Raw genomic sequence first — 23,072 nt, 5'->3', positions numbered from 1 at the left:
GATTGCAACCAAATCTAGAACACATATTACTTACCATCTGGAAAGAAATACTGTGGGCGTATCCTGTTCGGATAGGGGGCGATAACGTGGAGAGAGAACGGGGGAGGGAAAGATGGATAGACAAAGTGAGGAAAGGAGGAGATGAACAAAAAGATGGCTAATGAGTAGATGGACGAATAGAGGTGGAACCAGTACATACCAGGAAAAACCGCCGGGTACTCATTCTATTAGTACATAGCTAACAACACCAGGTAGCAGATAGCCAATCTAACAGTTTCCAGGGGCAACAAAAGTTTGGTTTTCAGTATTACAAATTTTTTTACCGAATTTAAAATGCTATCTTAATCTACTCATAAGTGGTATAATTGTACGTTAAAAGTTTAACACAATACCTATAACAGACCTTTTTGTTAAACTAGAATCTGTCTATATGTCCTGGGGCAGTGTAATTTAAAGAATCGGGTGGGGGGTACGGGTTCTAGACTCTTGATCCAGTGTCTTGGAGTCAGTACCAACTCAGCAAGGCAACTGACATCGAACGATTCCTGACACAAGGTGATAGGAACGTAGCAAGTAGGTAGACTCCATACGAACTATAGAAATGCTTGGAGATACAACTGTGATTCCTTGGAAAAAATACAATAAAGTTAACGTGAAATCCCGTTGGGTACATTTACAGACCTCTATTTGCAAAAGACTTTGGCCACCATCTCATATCTCGCATTGAGATCTACATAATACTCTGCAAGCCACCTAACTAATCTCCCCTTTCCTGATCCACTCGCGAATGGTGCATGGGAAGAACGATTGTCGGTAGGCCTCTGTATTGGCTAGAATCTCTGAGTCTTTCGTCGAGGTCTTTACGCGAGATTTATGTGGCAGGAAGTAATATGTTGTGAGACTCTTCCCAGAGAGTGCTCTCTGGAATTTTCAATAATAAGCCTTTAAGTGATACACAACGCTTCTTTTGTTACGTCTGCCACTAGAGTCTGTTGGGCATCTCTGTAACGCTCTCCCACCGATCAAAAGGGTACGACAAATTAGACGTACAGAGACACATATAGTCATTTCTTCCTCAATCAATACGTGAATGAAATAGCACAGGAAATGGACCATATCGGTATGACGTACCCTCTGCCATGTGATATACAGTGGATTGCAGTACACGTACACAGCGATTTAAACGATCACTTCAAAACCACGAACGAATCTGCCCCTACCAAAATCCTTACAGAAGTTGTGGCAAACGAAACTTAACTGGATGGACACATTCATGACAAAAGCTAAGTGCGTATACTCCTGCGCACCATCAGCACGTAGAAATGAACGTGTTTGCCTTGCTGCAAAATGGCGGCAGTCAGACCGTGGCTACTCAGGCGTATCGCCTGCCGCCGTTTACGAACACGGGAGGAAAAATTCACGGACGAGTAGCTGTCTGCGCTTTTGTTGTGCCGACTACATGTAAGAGGCGCACAACTGTTTGCACACAATTTCTTCTCTTGCGGTTGTCTGGTCAAGCTTCCTCTTTTATTCCCTTTTACAGTTGGTTGCCCCCCTGGACTTCACTACCCACTTGTTCCTCAGTAGCCTCACGTAACTACTATTTTTTTTTTCTTGCCACATCTCCTACTGAACGACAACTCGAAAACATCGCTTATGGGTGTCTAGGTGATTCTGGGAAGGTAGTTTCTCGTTGTGTACAACAGGCACACAGTAGATCCGCCGCAGACTGGGTGACTCATTCTGCAACCAGCTCTTGCTGCAGCTGTCTCTCTCCTCACCAACCCTCCTCCACCATTCTAGTCCACTGATCTATACGCAGCTGAGCCTTTGTGGCGTATGAGGGATACTGAAGTTGTCGTGCGACGCTCCTGGACAGCTCAACCGCTAAAAGCGTTGACACAGAAACATAGTGGATAGTGTCGAGTGAGGGTTCACCTCACGCTTAAAATCCGTTGAGAAGTTTCAAAACTAAGTCCAATTGCGACAAACATCAGTCAAGGAGTGAGACAACACAGATTATTTCACATACACGTAAATAACGCCATAAAGTCATGGCAGGATAATTTAGAGCACCATTAAAAAATTAATAACGAAGTCGTAAATACTCTCCTGTTTGCGGATGATCAAATAATCATAATGAACTCTCAAGATAAATTACAGAGAGCAATTTTGTCCTTACACAAGGTAGCAAATGGTTATATTATGACAATATCTAAAAGTAAAAATAAGATAACGGCATTCAATAATAAGGAGCATTTAAGAGTAAAAATAATAATTGATAAGACGCTATGACAAATAAATTCCGTTAATTATCTGGAATGTGAGGTCTCATATATCACACACAATGATCAAGAATACAAACTGCAAAATTCTAGGAGCTATGAATTGCACCCTCGTCACAGAAGTTAGACAAGTGACAGTACTAAAATTTTATAACGTGATGGCAGTACCAGTTCTAATGTATGAATCAGCGACTTGGACTCTATTCGCCAATCAGAGGAGGAGTATGATTGAGGCAGCAGAGATGAGACCTCTAGCTGGTTACAAACTTATAGATCGGAAAAAATAGTGAAATAAGGACTGAACTGGGCTTCAGTAGTATATTTCAGAAAACAGAGGAGTACAGAAGGAAATGGCATGAAGACATTCAAAGAACGAATATCTGAAATAATATAGGAAAGATCAGCTGCAATATACATGAAATTGGAACAGGCAAGAATGCCTAAAGCAAAACTGAATGTTATGATGAAGATGAGTTTCAAATACAAACAAAGCCTGTTACAAGTTGGGAGGGGGGGGGGGGGCGGGGGGGAAGAGGAGGGTTAAGAAGTTATTGGAAGAATTTTACTACTAGAAGGGGCGTTACACTGAACTCTGAACTACATCCTAAGACATGAAGTAGTCGATAACATGGCAACACAGATGAGTGCAAATGGGGTGCATAGGCTGTGGCGTGTTACATTTGTGGCAAGAAATGACGTGTAGCACCGATTAATGCCTTTGGCTACGCGTACTGTGAGGTAGTGTGGCTCGGTGGCTGAAAAGTGCCACACAACTAATCCCAAAGTCAAGGAATCGATCCGCTGTCTAATCTAGAATTTTATCCTTCGCTTATCACATTTTTCACTTCTGACAATGTTTCTTAATGTGAAACATGTCGAGTCGCACAGCAAGACTACAGGTGGTCCCCCCCCCCCCCCCCCCCCAATGACCTGCTAGGTTAAGATAGAAGGTCGGGGGAAGCCACAAAAAATCCACCTCGAATACCACCATCCCTAGTGAAGCCCTGTGGTGTTCAAACCAACCTTCGGGTTGATAGCGGCTTTACCTTTTACTCTGAGTGGATATCCATGTTACGGAGCGCTGAAGATGGCGTCACAACAGACAAAATGATGAATTACAGGAAGAGACTGCACGTCGCGTCCTGCCGAATGTACTTATCCTAAGTATTGGCAAATCAGAATCAAACAACGTTTTTCAAACGCAGAAAAATACTTCTAAGTGAAGTCGAAAGGAGTGAAAATATGACAGCGAGCATCGAGTTATCTGGACGACAAAAGACTACATCGTGTCGACTGCAGTTCAACCTAGAGCTACAGATTCTACGACAAGGAGAATGGCAGTCTTTCTTTCCCTATCTGGATAAAACGCCGTAACAGCTATGCAACTGATGAAACTTCTATTGGATCAAATTAGTTGGCATCAGAGTTTCACATTACGCAAAGGTGTGCGCAACATGAAGTACCCTGGGAGTAATCTGGACCTTTGCGTGTAAACAGTCATATTATTCCCGGTTCAGACGTTTAACTGAAAGTTCGCTACTTGTATCTGAAACGTTTCCGTCTTGGTTACCATCACGCCACGGTTACAGGCAATAAACCTATCTACGCACTTTTTGCAGGTGCACAGAGTTAATTCAATGGAGCGGGGGGTGCCTGGAGAAACCTCTTACTGCTAAACATGGGAGTAGATGTAGACCTTGAAGCAGCGTGTCGCACACAGACGAATAGAACTTGGTTGGTCAACCCAGAAAGAAGATCGTGAGATTTTTATCGTCTGTATGGGGCAAAAGCACTCCACAATAAATATTACACTCTGCACCAGAGTATGTGGTTTCAATAAACCACCTAACAGGCAGTAAAGGAACATCCGCTCAGGATTCGAACCCAGACCCTAGTCTCCGCAGGATTAAATTATTGAGGCGAGCCACACAGGTCTCGAATTCAACCTGCAAGTACGTTTCTCGGACTTTCCTACCTCCAGACGGGCTTTCCTGCGTATCTCCTGGGAGGACGTGTGTGGTGAAGAATGGCTTATCTCCTCTGGGTAAAACGTCGGGCGAATAGTGCGGAGCTGCGTAACTCTAACCGCTCGACGTGAAACTGCAGCCCACATCCGCCGACCGCAACACAAATCTTCCGCCGCATTGCCACAACTGCTTTCGCTCGCTTGCGGGGAAACAAAGCCGGCCTGCCGTATGTTAGTCTACATAAAGCGCTGCATGCTTCAGTCCCGCTGGATGCGTGAGTCAAGATAAGCAGATACAACATGAAGCCAAGTACAAATATAACACAATACACAATTGCCTACCGATAACCAACACACAACTGACTACCAATAATCTCATTCAGTAATGGGCAGAAGTGCATCTATACTGAAGAACCTTAGTTCTCGTAGGACTACATATTACTCGCGAATGCTGAGTAAAAATTCCTCACATATTCGTTTCATTCTGCAAACAGTTCCATAGACCGTGGCTATGACGTTTCTCGGCAATATCATTCCTCGTAAGAGAACGAGTCCAGAAACGTAAAAGCAGAAGACCTTTTGTTAAATTTTGAAAGTAGGAGGAGAGACACCGCCAGAAATACAATTATGACGCCAGGATGTGCGTCCTGCGTCAATAGCTCAGTCGGCAAACGGACTGCCCGCGGAAGGCATGGGTTCAGTGTTCGAGTCCCTATCCTGCCCAGTTTTGAATCTGCCACGAAGGTTCAAAACAGCTCACAGACCACTGGAGAGTGAAAGTTTCAGTCTGGAAGCATTCATCCATTAGATTTAAATCACCTACTCAATGTATCAAAGTTAGAGGTGAGTTGCCCAATAGAAAAACACCGTCTACTTCCATATTCCTGGGAGTATCATCCAAAATGCGTAAGATATGAGGTGGACAGGCATTGGGGAAATCGTTATCCTGGGTTTGCAGAACACATCAGGTTATACTTCGTCATTACCACCTCAGTTTTAGAAGTTTCTGGGAAGAAAGAATTGCACCACAGTATTCAAAGGAAAGAAAATTGGAGATAAGGACGTTTCAAGAATCATCCCAGCACGATTTCGAAAAACCGCGGAACACACAAGGCCGAATGGCAGCATTAAAATTGCAAATACACTGCCACTTCGCATGGTCGACGCTAGGTAAAACATGCCTTTTCAGTCGCCAGAGAGTCGGGTTGGGAATTATCGCGTGCATGAAAGGCAGTGTGGAGCGTGAGGGCGTGGAGAACCTCGGTTTACAGTAACTTGTTTGGGGCACAGAACTTAAGCAGTGAGGTTTACAGCTCCACATCAACCTTTAGACTCAAGAATATACAGACGCTAGATTATCCAAATCTTCAAGAGATGAAACCGTTACAATGAATCCCTAACACGACAACTCCTCAGTATGTACATTAAAGCCTGGTGTCACTGAACATGGTCCTTGAAGGTGTTGCTTTTTTTTCAGGCAGTATATGTGTTAAAATTTATATCTAAATTATAAAGGCCTACTATAACTCGTCTCATTTCATTACCTGCTTGTCAATTACTTGGTGAAACTAAAAACGTCGTTACGTTGTTTCATTTTGAATTCATGGGTGCATTCAAGTAAAAAATGCCACAACGTCGCGTAAAAGTGTAAACCATCCTCACCAAGTCTACTGAGCCTATGGAAATGTGACAATTGCAAGCCAAAAACGACATATTACTTCGCTACTGAAGCCAGCCTATGCGAAGTTAGGTGATCAAGACAAATGATGGGCAACTAATGTTTTGCAAATTTACATGTATGGACAAATAAAATTGGACGTTGATGTCCTTTGCTATCCCTATGATTTAGAGGGAGCCAACCAGTCATGCAGATACAGTAACTGCTATTTGCGCATGGTACCTGCTATTCACAAAGGTGCATCAAGAAGGAAGAGGTTGAACAATAAATTCCCAAACATCCCGTCGGCCACCCGCCCAGTTCCACATGAGGATCTTTAGCCTGTACTGTAACAACCACGGTATTACCGTCTGGAGGCAGACGGTAATGAAGCCAAAACGGAGGTATCGCATCCAATACTCTTTGCTTCAACATCACAGGATCCTAATTTCGCAGCTGAATAAATGAGGCACATGGTTTAATCCAAGGTGATGAAAGTGACGCAGACCTACTACAAACAAATCTCGGCTCCTAGGCTGAAACAGTGGAATCTTCTACAGGGTGTTTCAAAAATGACCGGTATATTTGAAACGGCAATAAAAACTAAACGAGCAGCGATAGAAATACACCGTTTGTTGCAATATGCTTGGGACAACAGTACATTTTCAGGCGGACAAACTTTCGAAATTACAGTAGTTACAATTTTCAACAACAGATGGCGCTGCTAGTGATGTGAAAGATATAGAAGACAATGCAGTCAGTGGGTGCGCCATTCTGTATGTCGTCTTTCTGCTGTAAGCGTGTGCTGTTCACAACGTGCAAGTGTGCTGTAGACAACATGGTTTATTCCTTAGAACAGAGGATTTTTCTGTTGTTGGAATTCCACCGCCTAGAACACAGTGTTGTTGCAACAAGACGAAGTTTTCAACGGAGGTTTAATGTAACCAAAGGACCGAAAAGCGATACAATAAAGGATCTGTTTGAAAAATTTCAACGGACTGGGAACGTGACGGATGAACGTGCTGGAAAGGTAGGGCGACCGCGTACGGCAACCACAGAGGGCAACGCGCAGCTAGTGCAGCAGGTGATCCAACAGCGGCCTCGGGGGTTTCCATTCGCCGTGTTGCAGCTGCAGTCCAAATGACGCCAACTTCCACGTATCGTCTCATGCGCCAGAGTTTACACCTCCATCCATACAAAATTCAAACGCGGCAACCCCTCAGCGCCGCTACCATTGCTGCACGAGAGACATTCGCTAACGATATAGTGTACAGGATTGATGACGGCGATATGCATGTGGGCAGCATTTGGTTTACTGACGAAGCTTATTTTTACCTGGACGGCTTCGTCAATAAACAGAACTGGCGCATATGGGGAACCGAAAAGCCCCATGTTGCAGTCCCATCGTCCCTGCATCCTCAAAAAGTACTGGTCTCGGCTGCCATTTCTTCCAAAGGAATCATTGGCCCATTTTTCAGATCCGAAACGATTACTGCATCACGCTATCTGGACATTCTTCGTGAATTTGTGGCGGTACAAACTGCCTTAGACGACACTGCGAACACCTCGTGGTTTATGCAAGATGGTGCCCGGCCACATCGCACGGCCGACGTCTTTAATTTCCTGAATGAATATTTCGATGATCGTGTGATTGCTTTGGGCTATCCGAAACATACAGGAGGCGGCGTGGATTGGCCTCCCTATTCGCCAGACATGAACCTCTGTGACTTCTTTCTGTGGGGACACTTGAAAGACCAGGTGTACCGCCAGAATCCAGAAACAATTGAACAGCTGAAGCAGTACATCTCATCTGCATGTGAAGCCGTTCCGCCAGACACGTTGTCAAAGGTTTCGGGTAATTTCATTCAGAGACTACGCCATATTATTGCTACGCATGGTGGATATGTGGAAAATATCGTACTATAGAGTTTCCCAGACCGCAGCGCCATCTGTTGTTGAAAATTGTAACTACTGTAATTTCGAAAGTTTGTCCGCCTGAAAATGTACTGTTGTCCCAAGCATATTGCAACAAACGGTGTATTTCTATCGCTGCTCGTTCAGTTTTTATTGCCGTTTCAAATATACCGGTCATTTTTGAAACACCCTGTAGAAACACGTCGTAATATGTCAATTTACACGACACGTGAGAAAGATTTAATTCAATATTTTAAAACAGAGTTTAAAACCGAGAATAGTCTACATGCCTGCTGCGGTGTGAATCGTTTGTAAAATTCTCGTGGATCAAAACTCCGATTTAATCCTCCAGGGCAATGATAAGCAAACTTTGGAGTTCCTTAAGAGTGGTTGTGCATGACTTCTTGGGCGACAGAAGAACTGCAAATTAAGTCGAGCTGGTGAAGAACCTATTAAACAAGTATCATTGTAACGTGTCATTCGAAATGCACTTTGTCCGCTCACATTATTATTTTCTTTTTCTTCGGAAAACTGCGATGGAATGAGTGATGAGCTTGTTGAGCGCCTCTGCTCAGATATATCGACAACAGAACGAAGATACCAAGGGTCAGTGGTGGTGATCTATGCTTACAGACTACTTTTCGGCGTTGCTTCGAGATGCCCCAGAACGGGATAACAGTAGACCAAGAGAATGTGCGCTCATCTGTAGCAGCCCACGTCGGAGTTTGAGATATTCTTTTCTATGTTTGTGTTGTTAATTTAAATGTAATGTGTTTAAACCTTATTTACATTAAAAAATGCACTCAAACACTTTGCAACAGTTTCGTATTCTGCTTTTAAACAATGCATTTCACCAGTACTATACTAGTGTGATCTCAGAAACTAGAGATAATATCAAAACTAACCAACTATTTTTCTACGACCTCAAATTACAAAGTTTAAAATCTTCCATTCAGGTAAAAAAAAAAGTTTTGTTAACTTTTGTTATCAGCTAGCACCTTCCGTGTGTCTAAATGCCAATCGTTACTCCCTGCGTCATGTAAATCGAGAACTCTTCTTACATTAAGATAAAAGCGCATATGGTTGACAGACCGCTTAAAGTCGACTTATAATTTTTAAAATGTTTGAACTAATTAAATGAAGTAATGTACACTAAAGCGCCAAAGAAACTGGTATACGCATGCGAATTCAAATAAACAGACATGTAAACAGGCAGAATACGTCGCTGCGGTCGGCAACGCCAATATAGGACAATTATCTGGCGCAGTTACTTCGGTCACTGCTGCTACAATGGCAGGTTATCAAGGTTTAAATGAGTTTGAACGTGGTTTTACAGTCGGCGCGCGAGCGATGGAACACACTATTCTCGAAGGTAGCGATGAAGTGAGGATTTTCCCGTACGATCCACTTCACGAGTGTACAGTGAATATCAGGAGTCCAGTAAAACATCAAATCTCCGGCATCCCCACGACCGGAGAAAAGATCCTGCAAGAAAGGGACCAACGACGACTGAAGAGAACCGTTCAACATGACAGAACTGCAATACTTCCGCAAATTGCTGCAGATTTCAATGCTGGGCCATCAACAAGTGTCAGCATGCGAACCATTCAACGAAACATCATCCATATGGGCTTTCGGAGCCGAAGGCCCACTCGTGTACCCTTGATGACTGCACGACACAAGCTTTATTCCTCGCCTGTGCCCTTGAACACCGACATTGGACTGTTGATTACTGGAAACATGTTGCCTGCAGGGACGAGTCTCGTTTCAAACTGTATCGAGTGGATGGGCGTGTACGGGTATGGAGACAACCTCATGAAACCAAGGACTCTGCATTTCAGCAGGGGATTTTTCAAGCTGGTGGAGGCTCTGTCTTGGTGTGGGGCGTGTGCGGTTGGAGGGATATGGGACCCCTGATACGTCTAGATACACTGACAGGTAAGACGCGCGTAAGCATCCTGTCTGATCACCTGCATACATTCATGCCCATTGTGCATTCCGACGGACTTGGGCAATTCCAGCAGGGCAATGCGACACCCTACAAGTCCACAATTGCTACAGAGTGGCTGTGATCTGCACTACAACAGAAGCAAGAAGCAAACCTTAGGAAATCATGTAAACAGGTAAGTTTCATTCAGTTTGTTTCAATATTTTTCTGTATGTTTTAGAAGACTTATACTTCTTTCGTGTTATTAAAAAGACTGTATTATTGACTTTGTTTTCAAAGAGTATAGGACTATAGGTTAGATGTGGTGTCACCGCCAGACACCACACTTGCTAGGTGGTAGCCTTTAAATCGGCCGCGGTCCATTAGTATACGTCGGACCTGCGTGTCGCCACTGTCAGTGATTGCAGACCGAGCGCCACCACACGGCAGGTCTAGAGAGACGTCCTAGCACTCGCCCCAGTTGCACAGCCGACTTTGCTAGCGATGCTACACTGACAAATACGCTCTCATTTGCCGAGACGATAGTTAGCATAGCCTTCAGCTACGTCATTTGCTACGACCTAGCAAGGCGCCATTACCAGTTTATATTGAGATTATCATTCATGTATCAACAAGAGCGATGTTCTCCAAGTATGGATTAAAGTTAAGTATTACATCAACTACGTACTTTATTTGCTACTATAAACTCCTTTAATTGTTCCAGACCTCACGCCAGTCTGTGCGATCTTAAACGCGTGCCTTTCGGCTACCCGTCATTATGGATTGGCTGTCTTGCCAGTCCACAACATTAGACACGTATATCAACTATTAGTTCTTATAAATTAGCATAATCTCAAATATGACAGGGGCTTAAACTTTTGATTTCGCTTCAACTTCTCTTTTAGACTGTACCTGAAAGTAATTTTAATGCAGGTCATAATGATATCAGCTGTATTACTCTGTGTCACTTAGAGCCTATAATCGACGTAGGATGTCAGCTTTAGGTACACAAATGTCAAATTTAGGAGTGCTATGTTATCATTTTACATTTTTTATTTTCTCTTAGTACTTGTAGTAATTGTTATTTTTATCTGTCCTTTACCAGAAACATGGGTCCTAAGAAAAACCAATACTCACAAGAATCTATGATAGAGGCCACTGATGTAGTGAACCATGGAATGAGCTGTTTTTCTGCTTCAAAATAATTTGGAATTCCAAAGGCAACTTAGTTCGGCAAACATAAGGGACAGGACCTATTAGAAAAGAAAATGGGAGTTTCTATAGAACTTTCAACGGATCACGAAAATTTGCTTGCAGAAAGGGTAATACTGATTAAGAAAATAGGGTTCCCAATTTCGAAAGAACTATTATTGTATTCTGATAGAAAGTTAGCTGACGAATGAAAAGCTTAAAGGGAAAGTCTTTCGCCGTAAAGAAATGGTAGGAGGGATTTAAAATAGCACAACTGAAGTCGAAGGATTCGCCAAAATTTAACTACAAACTGAATAATGTTAAATACTGGTTTAAGGAGGATCATAGTTGTTTTGAGAGGGGGCTTTCAGTGTTTGAGAACCCACACAGGATTTTCAATAGATATGAAACTTCGTTCTTTCTCAAAACAAAGACTGGAAAGCTTAGGGCTGAACGAGGAAGCAAGACAGTAAAAGGGGCTGGAAATAATGAAAAGGAGAACGTCACAACAGTTATTACGGAAAGTGCTGTTGGGTAATTTGTTCCACCAATGACTCTATTTACAATTAATTTTGGTATCTATATTCTCTAGCAAGCCTAGTTTACATTTGGAACATTTTCTTTCAAGTACACCTGAGTACTAGCTAAAATAGGCAAACAGTGCCAAAGTAATGGGCCACTTGGTGTTCATAAAGTGGGTGGACGAACCATGGAAACTTCTATGAGTACATTGCCGACTTCCCAGTTGTTCTGTTTCTGGCTGGTCTTACATCACATGCCACTGCCACTGAGTCAGTTTTATGTTGCTGTGTTCCATATTCTGAAAATAACTTTGAAGCAAACAGTGCAAGAATAGCACAAGGGGACCGGACACTTCAATAAACTTTGCTCATGTGCTCAGTTCTGTTCTAGATGGTATAACATCTAAGCTCCTTCAGAAAGGGTATCCTAAATGTGGATTAATTCCCTAGAAAGCAGGCGTAGTTATAGTTCCAGAATTATATGTTACCGTGCCACAAGTGGCAATAACAACTGCAACTGCAGAGACCAAGTTGAAAACATATGCAGGTTGGCTTGAAGATCAAATTGGGGCTGAGATAGTGACAAGTTTCATGGAAAATAAGGAACACTGAGCAGGTCGCGCAGAAGATTTGCCCCTTTACAAGCTTTGGAAGAAAGTAAATCAATGAGGTATACATGATATGCCTCAGCAAGCAATCTTGGCAACACCGTCATCTGGAACACAGGACACCTCGCTGATGTTGCTACAGGTTTGATCACCAGAACAACTTTCTCAGCTTCAAGAACTGGCAAATGCATCACAGTCAGTGATACTTCTACAACCTTGCAATCCACAAACATAATTATGAAAAATTGAGATAAAATCATTTGTTAGTGCTGGTTTTGTACCATCACCCTTTGAAAAAGCTTTGTTTTGGCCTAGTCATACTGCTTAAAATAAAGAGGAAAAAAATCCCAGCTGTTGTCACATCTCTTCAAATGATACACTACTTCCAGAAAAAGGGGGAAATGAAAAAGTAACTAGAAATGGAGAAACAAGAAAGAAAGAAGGCAGGGGAAGACAAGAAAATTATTCAACAAAAGAGGGAAGAAAAACTAGCAAAGTAAGGGAGAAATAAATTGGTGGTGTGTAATTCAAAAACTTCAGATGAAAGTGTAATTCCATTAATGGACAGTGAGTCAGAATTATATTATATGAAGATGATTCTGAAGAAATCATATTAGAAAGTATCAGTGAAAAGAATGTAAAACAACTGGATTTCATTGTTTCAAAATTTGCTGGAGGAAAACGAAAGGCATGCATTTTCAATTATCTTTGCAGTGTTCAAGAGGTGTCAACAGATGTAATGGGATTGAAAAGAACTGATAAAAGTAAAACAGTTTCTTTCTAAACTGATATTTCTTTTAATTCACGCCATCAAATATCTGACGTTGTAGAAATGCCTAATCTGTCAGTAATGGAGAAAAAGATCAAATAAGTTTTCAAATAATCTCTAAATGTAAAAAAAAAAAAAAATTGTCTAATTCATTGTCACTCTCTTGTAACCATTGATTTTCAGTAGTAAGTTGTTTGCCTACTTTTAGTTGCTTTTAGTGCCCTGTTCAAAGATAAACAACAATTTGGCATGGAAAAATTTTAAAGACTAGGGAGATTAACATAGGGAGATTAACATCTACTTAATGTCAGCAACTAAACTTAAATTTAAAAAAAAAAGAAATTGATGTGACTGGCATTGTACTTTTTTCCATCCTTGTCTAATTTTGGGGATATGGGAATTATGTAAACTATAGTTGCCAAAATGTTCAACACTCTGTCAGTATCATAAGTGATGTTCACTGTCCTGGTCCCAGAAAGACCCAACGAAAATGGGTATGGACAGCAAAATTTACATCTTTCCCATCTGCATTTTATATTCTCTCCACTAAGGTCATCACCTGTTGTTTAGCTGCCCAAATAACAAACATGTCTAGTGCTTTTGGTTCTAACTACCTTACTCTAATTTCCTCTGCGTTGCTTAATTTAATTTGATTAAACTCCATTCTCTCTGTTTTACTCTTGTTGATGTTCACCTTACAATCTCTTTTCAAGATATCATCCATTCCGCTCATGTGTCCTTAAAAATCCTTTCCAATCTCTGACAGAATTACAATGTCATCTAACTTTCAGTACCACAACACTGATAGAATAATACTTGGACAAGGGCAAGAACTTGTTCATTGTATTCCTAGATGTAAAAAGGGCATATAATCATGTTGCAAGAGACATTTAGGAGCGCCTGAGGAAAAGAAATGGACATAAAGGTCTGGTAAGGAAAATCCAGATGCTGTACAAGTCCTGTACTAGCTGCATACAAGTTGGAGAGGGACCATTTTCAAGATTTCAGACCAAGAGTGGAGTTCAGCATGGCAGTGCACTGTCCTCACTACTGAACATCAATGTTATGGACGATAAATTCCAGAACACCAGGAAAGATTTGGTGAATTTAATGCAGTTGCCTTCGCTGACGATGTAGAGCAGAAGAGTAAGTTAGGACAAGACTAAATGTGTGGAAACCTCAGTTCCAAGAATATGACCTCCACATTTGAGAGACCACGACAGTGGCGATGGCTCTCTAGAGAGTTGGGCATCCTGTAAATGTGAAACTAGGAGGCCACCAGTTAGCAGTGTGAGCAATTTTCTGTACCTAGAAAAGTATCATCTTCAGGGATAATTTGATTGGAGAGAATATTACCAACAGAGTGCAAAAAGATCCTGAATTTTACTACCAACAAGTTAGAGCCCTTTTCTGGGACAATATGATTCCATTAGAAGCAAACTAAGTGATGTTTAACAACTACTTCAAACCAATATTGACCTATGGTATCGAAGCAGGCACCCTCACAAAGAGAGAAGCTCATGATGGATAAGTTCAGCAACCAAGAGATGTGGAAGAAAGTCAGAATTAAGTGACCCTTTTACACCGAATAAGCAAATCCAGACTACGGTGGTATGGGCATATAATAAGATTGATGCCTGCAAGAACAGCCGGAATAAATTTGGAAAGAGAGGTGGATCGAAAACGTGTTGTAAGAAGACTCAGAACCCATTGGAAGAACATGATCAAGAATGACCTCGCTGCCAGAAGAATGACAAAGTATGACGACCACAGTGACAGGTTATACTTGGACAGGAGGAGGAAGAGGCTCTTTAACAATATCCAGGAAACAGTGAAGAAGAAGAAGTAGAAGAAAAAGATGATGATGATCTGCGGACTACTTACTCATTTGTAACAACACTCTGTGAAAATTTGTATCATAGCTATCATGTTGGCAGCTATTATTCCTTGAACCGCACCCCACTGCACTCCGTTTACACTGTGTGATAAGCTAGGTTAAGCTTCAACGGAAGCGTCCGATTCCACCCGTCGGCTTTGACCCGTGACGTAGTAAGGCTGTTGTGGTGTGACGCCACGACGGCGCGGAATTTAGTTTGTGAGAGTGGTGTGTGTGTGTGTGTGTGTGTGTGTGTGTGTGTGTGTAGGTGTCGTTTTGATATGATCGGTGGTGCTCTCTGGTGGTGTGTTTATGTGTTGTGTGTTGGGTGATGTCTGCGTGTGTCGTGTTTATAGGTGGCGTATTGCTGCGGTCGGTGGTTCTCTCTGGTGGTGTGTTTATGGGTAGCGTGTTATGTGGCGTATGGGGTTCATTTGCGTGGTAGCATTGCACGTGTGTGGTATCGGTAGTGACTGTGCTTTCAGAGGAATGTTCTTCAGTGAGTTAACGATTCTGGTTTTGTTATGTCGACGTTATTGTAGTTTTTCTCTTCGTCGCGTGTGAATTTTGGTAAATTGCGTTATTATGTCTTCGGTAGGTATGGATTGGAAGTGAAACATGGACGATAAATAGTTTGGACAAGAAGAGAATAGAAGTTTTCGAAATGTGGTGCTACAGAAGAATGCTGAAGATTAGATGGGTAGATCACATAACTAATGATGAAGTATTGAACAGAATTGGGGAGAAGAGGAGTATGTGGCACAACTTGACAAAAAGGAGGGACCGGTTAGTAGGACATGTTCTGAGGCATCAAGGGATCACAAATTTAGCATTGGAGGGCAGCGTGGAGGGTAAAAATCGTAGAGGGAGACCAAGAGATGAATACACTAAGCAGATTCAGAAGGATGTAGGTTGCAGTAGGTACTGGGAGATGAGACTTGCACAGGATAGGGTAGCATGGAGAGCTGCATCAAACCAGTCTCAGGACTGAAGACCACAACAACAACAACAAGGTATGGATATGACAGTTTTCGGTTGTCGGCGATGATGGGAGACAGTGCGTTGTCTCTAATAAAAATTTTTCAACTATTCGGATTTTTGGATGAAGTCGTGAAGTGTTGAGTGTGTCGTGAAGAAATGAGGCTTACTAAAGCTCCGGCGTCTCGGACCAGGGACGGCTATATGCGGAGATGTCGTAAGGATAATTGGTCAAGAAAACTGTTCGATTCCGATTTTGCTTTTCTAGGTGTTTTTTTTATGTTCGTATTAAGTGTGGTGGTGGTGAAAGTTTTGAGATTTATACTGTGGTATCGGTAGTTGCTGTTGGCCTATATAGGTTTCCAATTTTGTTGACTGTTGTGTTTTTTGACGTAGTGATGATTGTGGACGTGGTTGTAGCTTTGGGTTTTATGATTTGGTATCGGTAGTTTCTGTTGACCTATATAGGTCAAGGGAAGTGTTCGATTCCAGTGGATATTGTTTTTAGTTGATTTAAGGAAGGTTGCGGTCGTTTTATTTTATCGTTTTTGTCTTTTGGTTTGGTGGCGTGTGTTTATTTTTAGTTTGTCCCCACCCAAAACCCGGCAATTCCCCCCACTTGGCCCGTTAGTTTTATTATATTTTTGGAGGAATATGTGTTTGATGATTTTTCGATCTATTTTTGTGTTTGTTGTCACGTTTCTGTAATGACGTCATAGTCGCGATAAGGGAGTTGTTGTGAATGGTCATTTCCACCATATTCATGACGTCATTGGTCAAAGCAGACGGGTGGAATCGGACGTTTCCGTTAACCAGTGATCACGGTGGACCACAGGAGATATTCGTGAGTAATTGGCTCAGTGGTCAAGAACAATACTACATATATACAAGTCTGTGGTTCGATCCTCAGGCGGTCTCAAGACTTTTTTCTACCGACGTTTCTTTGGCCACTGGAAAGGAACTGTCAATGTAAAAAATAGCAAACTGCACTGCAGTTCATATTCCAAAGATAAGCAGGAGGTTATGTCACACCAGTTTTCAGTAGCATGCCCAGTAAAGCACCATGGTGTTCAAACCAACATTTGGGGACAACACAGCATTACTTTACTTGACAATGACGACATTGATGTTAGCAGTACAGATAAGTTGCTTGACCTAAGCCAACAAGACAGGCAACACTTGAAGGGCTGGTGCATGTTCGATGTGTCTCGAGAAAGTCTTAAAGAGGGGCTGCCAGTTTGTCTAATGCAAACTGGTTTGCACATGGTTGCAAGGTGACGTTGATGTGTTGAACATTGTGCTTGGTTAAAGGTGTTATGCCAGTCACTTGTGGAGTATGAACGGATGGGATTACTCTCAACTACGATTCCACCTTGCCATCTGCAGATCCAAAACACGTGTAAACATAAATCAACCTGATGCTTCGTTTAAGTATCAAAGTGTTTTAGAAGGAGATGTTTTACTTGTAGATGAGTCTTGCCTTGACTGTGACCCGATAACTGGATGATCCAGCCAGTTTCAAAAGTGAAAAAGAACGAGAGAGAGGGCAGGGGATGTCTTTGTCTCAAAGATTAAAGTAAATCAAGATCCAACTTTATTCTTTTTATACAGCTAACGTACTGCAGTCGGTGAGTCATGGCGGCTACCAGAGATCAACCTCGAGCCTCTGGGTTCTGTAAGGTGATCCTTAACTATACGGTCAATAAATTTTACTCGAGCAAGCGAGACATAATTTGCAGGATACATGCTTTAAAGTACAAAGCAAATGTATGAGCGTACTGCAACTGTCGCTTGGAACCGGCTACAATGTAATACCTAGCCGTTTCTCGACCTGCGCAAACCGACATCGTTCGTGGACAGGATGTGGTCGCTTGAAACCTCTCTCCATGTCTGGGTGTCCTTGGGTCCGACACCGGCCACAGTAGCTTCGGTATCGCTGCTAATCGCATCATTCGATTATTCTGCCACGTGTAGAGCAATGAGTTCCCTTTCAAATGGTGTCCAGTACTGTTTTCTAAGATTTACATGAGGTATTTCCTCATTGCTCTGACTAATCAACCAACGCCTTGCACAGCCTGATCAATACTGTAAGGATTGACCATTTAGTGAAACCACAAAGCCATCCCCGTGGGTGACCGTAGACGCTATGAGTAATGTAAGTTTAACACCCGACTGACAGAGGCCAACAGCAACAAAACACTAAACTATTAGGACTTTGAAAATTAGCCATGGCTTTGTTGTCAGAATCATCTAGAGACTTGCCTTCTTGATTTAGGAAAACCCTGGGAAACAATTCTGAGTGACCGAATAGTCGCCTATTGTCTTACCCTCGCTCTTTCAGGTCATGGTCATTCGAACCAACTACATTCTATCATTTGTACTCTACATATGTATCTACTACTACACTTGTGACAAGAACTATGGGCGTTCTTTCACCCATACACAATCTGTAAGTTTCAAGTAGAAGAACAACAACTGAATGAGAACAAGGAGTTTACACAACATAACGGACCAAATGCACAATGTTAAGCATTGCAGTCCTTCTCATTAGCTGGGTACCACCTCTACGTACACTTTCTACATACACGGGAATTTCTATGTAAGTGACTCAAGTTGATTGGATACCGTATGGTGAGAGGTGCTGTCTCAACTGTGGGGAAGGTGTACAGACCCATCCTTTCCAAAGCTTGCCACGGAGATAACAGGTACATAAGCATACGGAATGTCCAATGAACGAATTATACTGTCACCTCATTTGGCCTTCACATGTCAACCCTCCATCTTAACAGTTTTTTCCGCTTTAGTCGGACTTAACACACCATAGAACCCGTCGCCAAGTTGCATAAAACATGTTGAAATTATGAAGTGAATGTCAATGAAGTGGATAGACTTCACTGTCATGGTGTGTACTCGTAAAACGCCATTCTACAACACAGCTAGTGATCTACATCCAAACGTGAGCAGACAAGTCATTTTAAAAAATTTCTCTAATGATTCACACCCAAAGCCAGGAAGCGAAGTAATCGGTTTATGTAGCTTTCACCTACCGGCTTTTCATCATACTTTGATGGTCACGGAGCACTTGTACTAATGACGATATTTGCACAAGTTGAATGATCTACCAGTCTGTTAGTACGATACCTTCTTAAAATTTAAAATGATACCTTTTTTCATGTGACTACAACCTCTACTTCTCATTCCTAAGCAAATTGCTGCCTCTGACAGCACAATGCTCTGGACTGTCGCCAAGGAACGGATTACATTAAACCGAGCTTCAACTCTTACTCTCCCAGTTTCTGTCGTAACTTCCATGTGCACCAACGTGCCAATATCACTTTACAATAACAAAGTATTAATAGGAACGGTTAAGAATCTAGCTGGACTGCTCCATGCGATTTGAGCGCTTGAAAATACCGTTACGTATCTCATTCAAGTCAAACCACACGTTTACAACATACTAAGATCAAAATATTTTAAAGAAGAAACAAACCCCCCTCTCTCTCTCTCTCTCTCTCACACACACACACACACGCGCGCGCCTAGTAATAGTAGTAGACATGTAGGCATACCAACGTAAATATCAGATCAGTTTTGAACCCTATTGCATAGTGGAAAAATATAAAGCGATAACCAAAGTTTAATGTCTTACATCAAAAGTACAGTTACCCGAGCAATGAGTACAAAATTATAATACCTGAGCGAGCCCTCCCCCCAAACTTACGAGAAAACATTTTGTTGACAAGAACCACATATGCATTCACAGTAATTTCAGAAATAAAAGGTGGCAGAGGAATGCCACACTTTCCAATAACACCATCGTTTTCTGTGTGTGTTCGGCTACAGAGATGGCAATTTATACAAAGGACGCACTGTACGAAGAGATTCAATTACTAGAAATAGCATTATCAACAATATCTTATATGGTATTTCGTGGAAATAACGTAAACAAAACAAAGAGGAATAACATTGGTAGCAGATTGGGTTTCTGTATGCGGATGATAAAGTGTGTCGTCAGATGAGAATCTAAGAAACTATTATTACTAATGGGTGTGCAGTAATGAAGTTTATTAGCTACACTCAGTACACATGCCAGGGTATTTCCACGTTAGTCAGTGTTATTACGGAAGACGTTGCAAGTATGGAACGTGACAACAAATATTAATGAAGACTCTCGGAAACGACAGTGCTATTTACGGTAATGCGCTTATCCAATGACACGTGCATTCTCAATACTCTCGCTCTCTTTCTTGCTCCCCACTCCATTCATCCATCTCTCTCTCTCTCTCTCTCTCTCTCTCTCTCTCTCTCTCTCTCTCTCACACACACACACACACGTAAACCAATGCTACGTTAGGGCACAAACTTCACACCAAAGTTTGTAATGTTCACACACGAGTTAGTCTAACAGCAAGAAGGAAGAGGTGCACAGGCGAGCCTTTTAATTCACAGGGACAGAGACAGTGAAGAGAGCCGCCCGGAACGCAACAAACAAAATGGCTTCCCCGTTTCCCGGATCGAAGGCGAGCGGGAGGGCGATAAACATGCAGTCGCTGAAACAATGATACAGACGTGAACGTACCCTGTGCAGCTCTCGCAAATACGTGGTCGGTGGAAATCTGCCTTGTGTTCCCGACTCCACCGCTGCGTGATCGATGACAAAGGGCTAGTAGTCCTCTAGCATTCCATTCCTCCTATCTTCTTTCTCGTGACTTTCCGTCGAAGGCTGTGGCACAATTTTTCCTCCTCCTCCTCCTTCAGTGTACCACACTCACAAATTTTCTTGTAAAAACAAAATATTCACTAAGCTGTCGAACACTACAGAATCCACTGAGAGACGAAGAGATCACCGCCGAAATCCTGTCAAAATCCTTCCTCAGCGGCTCCTCTGTAAACAAAAGCCTGTCTGGCGTGCAAACAGCTGCCGACGGCACGTAGCCGTATCGCGAAATAAACAACAGCAGAGACAATACACCATACAAACAACCGCGTGTTTACATAAACGAACACACAACACAACACCTGAAACACAAGTACATTTACAGACTTATTCAGTGAGCTTTCTCAACAGATGAAGCATCTACTTGTGCTAGGCACAAATATAAAAAAAAAAGAATCTACGGGTAGCAGCAAAGCGATCAGTTGTGCACCAACCTCCGTTTGCGAAACACATGTGGCTCCATTTACACACCGAGCTTAATCCAACTACTAGGTACGTGAAAAGTAGTACAAGTGAACCACAACGTGAAGATTAGTTTTCCGCACACGCGGACACTGCACTTTGCCGGTTTCCCGTCACTCGCGCCCGGCGCCACTCTACGTACACATGGCGAGCACCGCGGCTCGGCCAGGCTTCATCATACCCCGCTCGGCGCGCTCGCCACGCGGACCGGGCCCAACGACCGTTATGCGCAATCCGGGGCCGCCGCGCCGAGCGCCGCGCGCGCACACACAGAGGGGCCCCGCAGACTCGACGGAGCAATCGCCATCACCGGTTCGTCTGCCCCACACAAAGAATAACGCGGCCGACGTACGGCCTTTATCTATCAAAACAAAGTGACCGAAACAAGTGATTACAACTCTTCGCAGCGACGTGTAAATACAGCTGTTCTTCCTAGGGTTCGCAGGACTTCGGAAACACGTAAAACATGTTGTCTTGCCGGAACGCGCGATGGCGGTTGCCCGGGAGTTCTCCTGTGGATCCCGACTGTAGGCTGATTTTTCATGGGGAAGGGTGATAAATTCCGCCGCGCATTTCTGAGGATTGCCTCAGTAGTCGCGATGACTCGAATTTTTCAATAGCACCACCACGAATTATATGATTTTTTTTTTTTTTTTTTTTTTTTTTTTTTTTTTTTTTTGGTAAAAGGCGATATCGAAATGAATACAGTCTGGGGCGAGGGAGACGAAGCTCCCGCGTGCAGGCCTTTTCGAAAACAACTTGCGGCTGCAGGGTTCAGTGAGGAAGAGAAAACTACGCTGCCGATGCGTCTACCAAGAATGCCGTCGTCTAAGCCAATACTTATTTGGACTTAAAAAGATATTGTGCCAGAACAATGTGTCGCAAAAACTGAATTTTGTAGTTCGCTGTATTTTTTTACGATAGGATTTGCCGCTTGGGTGACATAATACGGTTTCTCGTGGGCAGGCAGAGATAGATGCCATTAATAATACCTGCGCAATCAGCGACATTACACAGCAACAATTCAAAGACATATGTTTATAAGTTTTCCGTACTTGAATGATCATAAAAACTATTCCACCCACACGACTCTGGAAAAATAAAAACTTATTCGCTCGAAACAGGTAAATGCCTTCTTAAGTCAAACATAATGCTATTTAGAACATTGGAGTCTCGTAGAAAACGACAACGAGTCTGCTATTAAAATTTCGATGTTCCTATCGCAGTTCTAATGAACAGCAATTGCGCACCCTTAGTAGCAATGTTGATTCAGAAACGAGGCACCAGTAAAGCAGACTACTGGATAAGCAGCCAGCCACGATACAAAACGTGTAATGGAATTGTGTATCAGTTCGGCAAACATCTGAAATGCTCTAGCAAAATAACACAATTTCCTTGACTTGCTTTACATATATATTATAACAATACTAAAACGATTCTAAAATCGGTGATTTCCGTAAATCTGAAGTTAAAGGATACAAGATACTATGGATACAAAATACTATAAATGAAATGTGCGTACTACGTGAAAGGCAGTGCGTAAGGATTACCGGAAACCTATGCACATTAACTCTGTATGGGACGAAAGAGAATTTGATCATTGGGCTGAGGAAACGGGTTGGGACACTTTAGTAGCTAGTTTCGAGCGTGCTTTCGTTCTGAAGTGCACAATGGCTGTTCACACATAATCCTCGTTAGGTAGTGTAAAACTGGACTCACGTGCCAACCGCAGTTACGGATACCATGGTTGTCAAGGGACACAACCTCGAAACAGACATCCACAAACCACATTTACACAACTGTCACCAGTTCTCTTCGCTGGTGATGCTCAAGAATTTCGAAAATAATGAACATTTCAAACACGACTCGTATTCTTCATACACAGAATGTTGAATCCGTAGGTGACAAGATGAAATCTGAGCAATTTGCAACATGGTTTTATTTGGCACCTAACAAAGAAAATGCATTGCGATATAAATAATGAAGTACTGCACTAGATAGACAATTTTATGACTTTTATCCCGTTTGCAAATGCTGCGGGAGCGTTAGGTACGACGTCTGCGTATGTGTTGTTTTGTCTGTCTTTTCCTGCTGTGGTCTTTCACTGTAGTTAGAAAACAGGATAACTAAAATCTTAGAGTTTTAGATGCTGATCTTATAGAAGAGACTTTTGTATATCTGCTTAAAGGATTTACGTATAA

General features: G+C 42.4%; 1 protein-coding gene across 1 annotated transcript in view; it reads right to left on the bottom strand.

The window, feature by feature from the left end:
* The window catches only part of LOC124795771 (zinc finger protein 608), a 295,215-nt gene extending 274,140 nt beyond the window's left edge, over positions 1 to 21,075 (bottom strand). The window contains exon 1 of the mRNA XM_047259854.1: positions 20,272 to 21,075. The gene's annotated coding sequence lies outside the window, so the exon portion shown is untranslated. The remainder of the gene's footprint in view (positions 1 to 20,271) is intronic.
* Positions 21,076 to 23,072: the final 1,997 nt, after the last annotated feature.

Source organism: Schistocerca piceifrons, chromosome 4, assembly GCF_021461385.2.
Source record: "Schistocerca piceifrons isolate TAMUIC-IGC-003096 chromosome 4, iqSchPice1.1, whole genome shotgun sequence".
Classification (NCBI taxonomy): Eukaryota; Metazoa; Arthropoda; class Insecta; order Orthoptera; family Acrididae; genus Schistocerca; species Schistocerca piceifrons.
The sequence above is the reverse complement of the archived record's forward strand: the minus strand, read 5'-3'. Positions and strand labels throughout refer to the sequence as shown.